The sequence below is a fragment of the Trachemys scripta genome, chromosome 1 (genome assembly GCF_013100865.1).
Source record: "Trachemys scripta elegans isolate TJP31775 chromosome 1, CAS_Tse_1.0, whole genome shotgun sequence".
NCBI classification, from domain to species: domain Eukaryota; kingdom Metazoa; phylum Chordata; order Testudines; family Emydidae; genus Trachemys; species Trachemys scripta.
The window spans coordinates 346,996,936-347,007,764 of record NC_048298.1 but is presented as its reverse complement, the minus strand read 5'-3'; the positions used below and the strand labels follow the sequence as shown (position 1 = coordinate 347,007,764).

The 10,829-nt window shown below is 55.0% G+C and overlaps 1 protein-coding gene across 3 annotated transcripts in view; it reads right to left on the bottom strand.

The window, feature by feature from the left end:
- Positions 1 to 10,195, bottom strand: part of LOC117871398 (arf-GAP with Rho-GAP domain, ANK repeat and PH domain-containing protein 1-like) — a 119,991-nt gene extending 109,796 nt beyond the window's left edge. The window contains exon 1 of one of the 3 annotated variants that reach the window (XM_034759334.1): positions 9,875 to 10,195. The gene's annotated coding sequence lies outside the window, so the exon portion shown is untranslated. The remainder of the gene's footprint in view (positions 1 to 9,874) is intronic. The other 2 variants (XM_034759332.1, XM_034759333.1) reach the window with 2 other exon arrangements.
- Positions 10,196 to 10,829: the final 634 nt, after the last annotated feature.

Below are 10,829 nucleotides of genomic sequence, written 5' to 3'. Positions count from 1 at the left end.
TCAGGTATCTTATCTGCCCCTCACCCCAACAGCACCCCCAGAGCCAGCTCCACAGCATCCCCCTCCCCCACGGCACCCCCAGAGCCAACTCCATGGCATCTCCCCCTCCCCTACAGGCAGAGGGTGGGGAGCCCCACAGAGGCAGCGCCCCCCCGGCAGCCGGCAGCAGTAGGAGCCTGAGCTCCTCCATTGCTGCTGCCCTCTAGGTCGGAGGTTCTCACCCTTTTCTTTCGGAGGCCCCCGCAACATGCTATAAAGTCTCACCTGTGCCACAACAGCTGGTTTTCTGCATCTAAAAGCCAGGGTTGACGTTAGAGCCAGGGTTCTCAAACTGGGGGTGGGGATCCCTCGGGGGGTCACAAGGTTATTACATGGGGGGGTCGCGAGCTGTCAGCCTCCACCCCAAAGCCCGCTTTGCCTCCAAGATTTATAATGGTGTTAAATACATAAAAAGTGTTTTTCATTTATAAGGGGGGGGGGTCGCACTCAGAGGCTAGATGTGTGAAAGGGGTCACCACTACAAACGTTTGAGAACCACGGCATTGGGGGTAGCAAGGAGGGGAATTGCCTGGGGCCCCACGCCACACGCCAGGGGGCCCAGGACCCCTGATTGAGAACCTCTGCTCTATGGGCAGGAGACCCACCGGCCGGGCACGGCCTCTAAGGCAGGAGCAGCAGCCCCACAAGCCCGGGGGCCCCATTTTACAACTGTGCCTGGAGCGGGGGATCGGGCTTTGCCCCTTTGCGTGCTCCCCCCCCCTTGTGGTGCCATGTCCACCAGTCATCCCACTGAGTCCAGAGGGGCTATTGGCGAGCAAGGCACCAGGTGACCCAAGGATCAAGCCCTAAACAAATGGTGCCAGGGCCAAATCCACCCCTGGTAGAAGTGGGTGCAACACTACTGATGGGGGTGAATTTGAGAGGCAGCGCACAGTGCTCTCTGACCCAGAGACAGGAGGCCAAATCCAGCTCTGGTGTAACTCAGCTGACTTCAACAGACATATGTACACCAGGGATGTACTTGTCCCACTCTCAAGGGCCTGGGACCTGCCTGCTTAGAGACCTCCTTCCCCCAGGCCCAGCCACGCTGCTCTCGCCGGATCCTCCTTGGGCGGGCTGGGCCTTCCCCGGGAGGGGCTCCTCGCCTTTGATCCAAAACTGACCAAACACCCAGGCCTTCAGGGCACCGTGCAAGAATCATCTCTTCTCCCAGGGCTAGAGCCTGTTTACACCGACCTTACACCAGTGAAGTGGGAGCTGGGCCCGAGTAAGGACTGAGCAAACGCTGAGTCGCTCAGGATCCGGACCACCCTTACCACCATCTCCCTTCCATTGGTTCGCTTTGCAGAGCAGTAAAGCCATAAGTCAATAAGAATCACTGTGAAGATGTCTGGCTCCTGCTAACACAGGAGGGACTGCAGCTCGTCAGCTGCAGCCTGCAGGGCAATGGAGTCCAGGGAGTGAGCCACATGGACTTCCTCTCTACAGACCACAGAGCAGAGACAAAGCATTTGCAACCACCAGTGCAGGCCTAGAAAGTGTGGGTATTGTCAGAGAAGTGACTGTAGAAACTGCCCCTTCTTACCTCGGTCCCCCCTGAGCCCCTTGACTCACATCTGCACAGGCACAACTGAGTGGCCGGTCCCCTTCGCTCTGCAAAGCCGACAGAGACACGAGAAAGCAAACGGGATTCTGTTCTCCCTGGATCGGCAGCAGTGAAATCCCAAACACGGGGTGTCTATTCCCGGTTGTGAGGCATGAGACAGGAATTACCCAGCTTGAGAGCCCAGGAGGCAGGATTCTACGACACTGACAAGCTGGAAAACACATCTTCTCATGTGTAAGCAGAGTGGATTTCTAGGGGCAGCACTGAGAGAGACCATCACCCCATGGCTGCCCTGGTACGCAGCCTTGCCAAATCATCATGAACATTTACAAGCCCGGACACAAGATCTCCTGGCCCATCCTCACTGCGAGGGTGAAAAAAAACATCAGGCAGCCAGCTCACTAGACCTTCCGGAGGCTGATTTAATGGTGATGCTGCAGCCAAAAAATCTCATAGACCAGACACTTTCTGCTTCACAGAGAATGGAAAGCTGCTCCTATCGGAGAGCTGGGGGTTAGAGAGGAGAATGAAAGCTTGAATATAATTTTTGGGGGTGCTCAGAATGGGTCCAAGTCTCCTCCCCCCCCCACAAACACACACACCTGCCTTGTAAGCTGATATATATTTTTTTAAATAATGTAAAAATGGACGGGAAACAGTAAGCGTTTAAGTTTCCCTCTATTGCACAATATCACTATTGAAGGAAAAATATATTTAACTAAGAATATCAACTTTATTAATACTCTTTTGAATACGGAAACAAGCCAGCACTGTTGGACAATACCCCTCAAAAGCAAAAAGCTCCAATTCACTATTGTACTCCAATCATGTAAATCTTGATAGCCAAGACCGATGAAAACCCCTTGTCTTATCTTTTAGATTTGCGCATCTTTCTTTTGTATAACTTCAGTTTGCCAACTGGGTGTCGAACTCAGGCCCTCACTTGATCAATTACTCTTTTGTTCTTTTCCTCTGGGTAACGTTATTAAGAATTTAGCCATTGTTGATTATTACACAAAATTCATGGGGTGGGGCTGAGGGGTTGGGGGGGGTGGGAGGGGGCCCAGGGTAGGGCAGAGGGTTCGGGTGAGGAGGTGAGGGCTGCGTGGTGGGGCCAGTGATGATGGGTTCACGGTGCAGGAGGGGGCTCAGGGCTGGGGCAGTGGGTTGGGGTATTGGGGAATGAGGGCTCTGGCTGGGGGTGAAAGCTCTGGGGTGGGGCTGGGGATGAGCGGTTCGGGGTGTGGGAGGGACTCGGGCTGCGGGGTGGAGCCAGTGATGATGGGTTCACGGTGCAGGAGGGGGCTCAGGGCTGGGGCAGTGGGTTGGGGTATTGGGGGATGAGGGCTCTGGCTGGGGGTGAAGGCTCTGGGGTGGGGCTGGGGGTGAGGGGTTTGGGGTGTGGGAGGGGCTCGGGCAGAGGGTTGGGGTGCGGGGGCTCAGGCTGTGGGGTGGGGCCGGGGATGAGGGGTTCACGGTGCAGGAGGGGGCTCAGGGCCAGGGCAGAGGTTTGGAGTGCGGGGGGCTGAGGGCTCTGGGTTGGGGCTGGGATGAGGGGTTTGGGGTGTGGGAGGGTCTTGGGCAGAGGGTTGGGGTGCGGGGGGGTGAGGGCTCTGGCTGGGGGTGTAGGCTCTGGGTGGGGCCGGGGATGAGAGGTTTGGGGTGTGGGGGTGAGGGCTGCGGGGGTTCACGGTGCAGGAGGGGGCTCAGGGCTGGGGTAGCGGGTTGGGGTGTGGGTGGTGAGGGCTCTGGCTGGGGGTGTGGGCTCTGGGGTGGGGTTGGGGATGAGGGGTTTGAGGCATGGGAGGGGCTCGGGCTGCGGGGTGGGGCTGGGATGAGGAGTTCATGGTGCAGGAGGGGGCTCAAGGCTGGGGCAGCAGGTTGGGGTGTGGGGGGTGAGGGCTCTGGCTGAGAGTGTGGGTTCTGGGGTGGGACTGGGGATGAGGGATAAGCCATTCCTTTCCTCTCCCAGGCTGGAGAGCAGGCTGAACTGGATTATTGGCATGGCTGTGCAGAGCATTACTACTGGGGATGTACACTGATTTAACTGGATTTGTCGTTTTAACTATTATACAGATATTTCAGCCTAGTAACCACGATAAAAGGAATCTAACAGGGTAAATCTTCATTAATGTGCACAGGGAGGTAAAGGCGAAACTCTATTATTGGGAACATGGCCAGCCTGAAAGCCAGATATTGTCAAGGAGTGTTTCTATGCCTATTTATGACTCTCTCACAGTCTGCCCATCTCTTATCTTGGAGAATGAAAATCAATTAAGGTGCTTCCAAGTTCTCAGTGCTGTGATGTTCGGGTTGCAAACACTTGATGGAAATTTGTCCTTGCTGTGAAACCAGTGTTTTCAATGGAATTTAAAAGAATAACCGGGGGAACATTTTTCTGTGGGTCTTAAGGGTTTGTTTTTATAAAACTATTTTAGATAAAGTGGCGTTGTCATCGTACTAAGGGCTTGTCCACACTCGGGTTTCACACTGAGATAAACAGAGCCAGCACAAGTCATGGTTAACTGGGCATGGATTGTCTACGCTAGGGGCCTGCACAAATGCAGTTATGTTGGTGTAAAATAGCCCAGTGCAGACACGGCCTGCAAGTCAGACAGTCTAGCACCCACAGCAATGCACCCCTAAGGACCACATATAAAGAACAAAGGAGAGAAATGCCAACTCCTAAGCAAAGAATGGGGCCGGGGCTGAGGGGTTCCCGGTGCAGGAGGGGGCTCAGGGCTGGGGCAGAGGGTTGGGGGGCGAGGGGGGGGCGGGCTCTGGCTGGGAGTGCAGGCTCTGGGATGAGGAGTTCAAACTTTGGGGTGCAGCAGGCAGGCTGCCCCGGGGCTGGGACCAGAGAGGAGGACTCCGCCCAGCCCTCTCCCCGCCGGCAGCAGTGAGCTCCACGGGAGGGGCCCCTGTCTCCTCCCCCTCCCCCCTGGTATGACACTCACCCAAGCCCCAGGCTGCTGCTCAGGAGGTCCAGACAGGATAAGCCCACTTGGAGTCGCCTGCCAGGGGGCGGTGGGGGGGCTGCCATGCCACTGCGCCTCCTCCCCCCACAGGTGCAGCAGTCAGCCTGCCGCCGGCGTCGCTCCCTCAGCCAGCAGTGGCTGGCAAGGGAATGCAGCGCGGAGCAGCGGGGGCAGCCGCTCGCTGCCCAGAGCGCAGGTGAGGGAGGGACGCTCAAGGGAGGCACGCGGGGGGGGCAGGCAGGGCCGGGGGACGGTCCGGGAGAGACACGCGGGGGCGACAGGTGAGGCCGGGGGACATTCCGGGGGAGGCACACGGGGGCGGCGGGCGGGGCCAGGGGACGCTCCGGGGGAGACACGCGGGGGCGACAGGTGAGGCCGGGGGACATTCCGGGGGAGGCACACGGGGGCGGCGGGCGGGGCCAGGGGACGCTCCGGGGGAGGCACGTGGGAGTGATTGGCGGGGCTGGGGGATGCTCCGGGGGAGGCACACGGGGGCAGCGGGCGTGGCCGGGGGACGCTCCGGGGGAGGCACGGGGGGGTGGCGGGTGGAGCCGAGGGAGAGACCCGACCCCGAACATTAGTGGAGTTGGGCCCCGAGGCCCTGAATTTGCTCGAGCCCGGGCACCAGGGGCCCATACAACTCGCCACCCCTGCATGTAGACTTAGGAGACCAGAGACACGCAATGAGGCAGGGTCCAATACAGCCGGCTCTATGGGAGCTCAGCCCCTGCCCAATGCCTATTAATAATAAATACCCCTTTGTGTTTCTACAGCATCTTCCTTCCAAGGCACTTCACAGACATCAGATTCATTAAGTCTCCTACAACCACCTTCTCCCTTGCATTAGAAAGGAGAGATAGCTCAGTAGTTTGAGCATTGGCCTGCTAAACCCAGAGTTATGAGTTTAATCCTTGAGGGGGCCATTTAGGGATCTGGGGCAAAAATCTGTCTGGGGATTGGTCCTGCTTTGAGCAGAGGGTTGGACTGGATGACCTCCTGAGGTCCCTTCCAACCCTGATATTCTATGATACTGTCTGCAGTGGGCTGAGAATCCTATATCCTGTCTGCGGCTCTTCCACAAGCTCCCGGTCTGACCTTGGGCAAGTCCTCTCCTCTCTGCTTCCTCAGCTGTACGAAGGGTGTAATAATAACCACCTGCCTCCCAAGATGTTAATTCATTCCTAACTGCAAGGGCACTACACAGTAACTCCTCGCTTAACATTGTAGTTCTGTTACTGAAAAATGCTGCTTCAAGCGAAACGATTTTAAGCGAATCCAATTTCCCCATAAGAATTAATGTAAATGGGGGGGGGTCAGGTTCCAGGGAAATTTTGCCAGACAAAAGACTATATGATACACACACACACACACACAGCGCATAAGTTTTAAACAAACAATTTAATACTGTCCACACAATGATGATTGTGAAGCTTGGTTGAGGTGGTGGAGTCAGAAGGTGGGATATTTCCCAAGGAATGCCTTACTGCTAAATGATGAACTGGCACTTGGCTGAGCCCTCAAGGGTTAACACATTGTTAATGTAGCCTCACACTCTACAAGGCAGCACGAATGGAGGGAGGAGACACAGCATAACAGAGAGAGACAGAGACACACACCGTGTGTGTGTGTGTGTGAGAGAGAGAGAGAGAGAGACACACACACACACACAGAGGAAGAGACAGAGACACACACACCATGTGTGTGTGTGAGAGAGAGAGAGATGTGCATTGCCCATTTAAGTGTGCTGACCCCACTCTAAGTACATTGCCTTTTTAAGTAGATCAGCAAGTTGAGACAGCAGCTGCTGCCAGCAAGCTCCCTCCGTCCTGAGCCCTGTCGTGTCCCCCCACTGCTCTGTGGAGATGGGGTACAGGAACAGGGGGCAGGAGTGGGAGGAGGGGGACACCCTGACATTACCCCCGCACAGCGGGCAGGCGGATCCCAGAGCAGCTCCAAGGCAGAGGGCAGGAGCAGCACACAGCAGTTGGGGGGGGGGGGGGGGCAGCTGAACTGCTGGCAATTGGTAGCCTGCTGGGCGACTGCAGCACAGGGAACTTAGGGGAGCTGATGGGGGGCTGCCGGTCCACCCTGGTTCCAAGCCCCCAGCAGCTACCTCCAATGGGCCGCTCTTCCTGCAAGCAGTGGACAAAGCAGGCGGCTGGCAAACAATGTTATAAGGGAGCATTGCGCAGCTTTAAACGAGCACGTTCCCTAATTGATCAGCAACGTAACAACGAAACACCGTTAACCGGGACGATGTTCAGTGAGGAGTTACTGTACTAAGGTGAGGTAACAGCAAGCCCATTTTACAGACGGGGGAAAGAGGGCAACACAGGGTTAAGTGACTGGCCTGAGGTCAGAGTCAGTTTGTGATACAGCTGGGAATAGGTCCCAGGAGTCCTTGTTCTAAACACATAATGGGCCTGACTCTGATCTCACACACTCCTGTTTTCCACTGGTGTGAGATCAGAATCCAGCCCAGGGCCCAGCCCCACCACTGGACTGGGCCGTTACTCTACAGCTGGGCTACTGCCTTTGTAAAGTACAGGTGTCTGTCCACATTGCCATTAAAATCCCTCCGTTGATCATCAGACGCAAATCCTGGACAACAAGCCGGCTTCCTGCCGCTCGGTCACACCCTGATAGGGACAAGTCTACGCAGCCCATCGCTGTCGCCGGGAGGACTGAAAACCTGTCCTCTGCCAAGGCCTGGGCTGTTTCTGGCGAGACACACAGGGTCCTGTGCTCGGGATGGAGCTGATAAAGGGAAGTAGCTGCTGGCTGCCTTCCCACATTCAGTTTGACTATGGACTGCACATTCAGCCTGTTGGAGACAGACAGAGCCCCTGTAGTGTGGGGGAACTGGGCATGGGGAAGTGTAGAGGAATGCACCCAGTCAGGGCGGCAGAGCACAGCTCCTTGGGGCTCCCTGCACAGATGGCAGCGGGGCCCCAAGGTAGGAGCAGACACAGAGCCACCCAGCCTACTGCCCTCGGCACAGGCTGGAGGTTTGGCCCTTCGCGATCATGCATTTCCAAAGCACCCACCCTCGCAGCGCCCAGGCGCGGCCATTGCCACTGGCGCATGTTACCAGCCAGTATCGGCAGCTGGAGTCATTTGTAACTGGACTGAGCAAATTCCTGGAGAACAGATCCTTGTCCTCTTCCCCTTTTCGCCACCAGATGAAACCACCGAGAACGTTACAGGTCAGCTCACCTCCAGCAGACGCCGCAAGAAGCAGATCGAGCCAAGGACAGGAAAGCAGCGCACCACGATGGCAACGCAGCGGAGAGAGCACCAGCGCAGAAAGGCCCCAGACATGGCCTGGCTGGCTCTGTAGCCCCGAACAGGGCTCCCTTTGTTCTCACACATCTGCCTCCCTGCTCAGAGCAAGAATCCTGTCAACCCACTTCTTACAGCCCCGGGCCTCCCTCCGGGCTAGGAGAGAAGATAATGGCATGAGAAGTCTGACCGGGTGGCTTGGAAAGAACCCAGAAACACTGACTTCACTGCACCGCGACCCCCTTCTGACAACAAAAATTACTACACGACCCCAGGAGGGCCAAAGCCCGACCCCCACCACTCCGGACCAGGGGGGCCAAAGCCCGACCCCCACCACTCCAGACCAGGGGGGCCAAAGCTGAAGCGCAAGGGCTTCATCCCCAGGCAAGGGGCCTGTAACCCGAGCCCCGCCACTCAGGGCTGAAGCCCTCGGGCTTTGGCTTCGGCCCTCAGCAGTGGTACTCGGGCTTCATCCCCAGACCCCAGTATCTAAGCCACTTTGGGGTCCCGACCAACAGTTTGAGAACTGCTGCTTAAAACAACCAAACGTGTCTGTGGCAAAGGAAGCCCAGAGCAATGGGATGGGTGCTGCCGGTCCCCCTGCCGAGGTTCTCTCCGGCCAGTGAAAGATCTGAATGGCAGCTCAGAACCAGGCCCTGTTGCTATCTAAGGTGATTGGGTGGCGAGACACATGGAAACCAATGACTTGTGGAATTTAATCAATTCCTTTCCACAGATGGGAACCTTTGAAGTTATCCAATTCCTTTACAGGATGGTAAGTCATACCCAGAGGGGCCCTACCTAGCAATTCCGCTCTCTCTGTCCCCGGCCAGGAGCAAGGACACCACGGACACACAAGGACACACCACGAGCAATGAACATGCCTGATATCAGAGCAACCTAAAAGCAATCGGTAATCTATCATTTCCCCAGGAGGCAGCAATACCGGAACGCAGCACCACGGGATCAGCCCAGTGCTCCATCTAGCCCAGTCTCCTGCCTCTGATAGTGACCAGTTGCTTCAAAGTGACATTGTTGTTGGGGTCAAATTCTAACCAGTACATTGTAATAGAACAGGGGTAGGCAACCTACGGCACATGTGCCAAAGGCGACATGTGAGCTGATTTTCAGTGGCACTCACACTGCCCGGGTCCTGGCCACCGGTCCGGGGGGCTCTGCATTTTAATTTAATTTGAAATGAATCATAGAATCATAGAATATCAGGGTTGAAAGGGAAGCTTCTTAAACATTTTAAAAATTTTATTTACTTTACATACAACAATAGTTTAGTTATATATTATAGACTTATAGAACGAGACCTTCTAAAAACATTAAAATGTATTACTGGCACGCGAAACCTTAAATCAGAGTGAATAAATGAAGACTCGGCACACCACTTCTGAAAGGTTGCCGACCCCTGTAGTAGAATGTAGTATCGTCACCAAAAGCATAAGTGGGTTCAAAATGGAATTAGAGAAATTCATAGAGGATTGGTCCATCAATGGCTATTAGTTAAGATGGTCAGGGACGCAACCCCGGGCTCTGCATGTCCCTAAACCTCTGGATGCCAGACGATGGGAGTGGACGACAGGGGATGGATCACTCGAAAATCGCCCTGTTCTGTTCATTCCCTCTGAAGCATCTAGCACTGGCCACTGTCAGAGACAGGATACTGGGCGAGATGGGCCATCGGTCTGACCCAGAATGGCTGTTCGTAGGTTCTTATGTAGATTAACGCTTCCACAGATACTTTTCCCCAACCCTTTTACTATTATTCAGCCACTAAGGATTTAAAATAGCTTTAGATAAGATCAGCAAAACTGATAGAAAGATGAAGAGAAAGTGAGAGAGAAGGAGAGAGAGAGAAACTACTATGTGGATAAGGAAATGGAAAGAAAGCTTGTTGAAACACAGAATGCACCTCCCCCACCCCCATCAGCCCGTCTCTTAGCTGCTAATTTTACAAACCCCGCATTTCATCAATCAAAATTCAAACCCGAGTCCTCACCTGGGAAGGCAGTGATGAGATTCTCATCCCTGTCTCTGGGATACAGCCGGGAAAGCACAACACAACGGGCTTTTATACTTCCAGCTGGAGACTCTGCAAGAAACCTGCCCCCACTCACACTCCCGCTGCAAACTTCACACAAGGCACTGGCTGTCCAGAAAGTCCTCCGGCGCGCACACACACACACACACACACACACACCCCACGGCCTCGCTCTCTTTCTCCGGGCTGACCTTCTGTCTGAGCTGCACAATACTTCCTGAAAGAGCAGGCCCACCAAAGCAAGAAAAAAAAAAACGCCACCCAGAATTCACTGGGGCTAATACTTCCTCCTCTCACCCCCAAAAAGTGACACCTCCCAGACCTTGTACTGTGCGCTGCTGGCTGCTTACCACCAACCACACTGCATAAAGGGAGGTTACCATGGCTGCCAAGAAGCACAACAGACCAAGATTTACATTACCTAGTCCCCCCGCCTGAATTTAAAGGGCCATCTATCTTATTGGTATTTATTTTTCCACACTGTACAATGGCACACAAACACAGCCAGTCCCAGGCCGAGCTGAAGGACAGGTACAGGGGGCACTGGGAAATCCAGAGGTACTGAGTAACGGAGTAACTATACCCCACAGCTTCGTTTCTTGTGGATAACTCAAAGGGCAGGGGTTGTCCTCACGCCCTGCCTGGGATGCTATAAAACCGGCATGATTCCTGCTACTTTCACTGCTGTGGGTGAAAAGCAGCAGGGAGAGGCGGCTTAGTTTCATTCATAGCTTGGGACACCTATGAACAACAGCCGAGACAGCGGAGCGGTTTGCCTGCAGGTGCTGAAAGACAAGAGCGCATTCGTTCAGTCCTTCACTGTCCCCGTGAGCCTGAGGTTCGAAACTTCCTTTTCGGTCGTAAACAAAACCTTCGATTCTGCAGAATTCAATCATTTGGGTCCCTCGCCCTC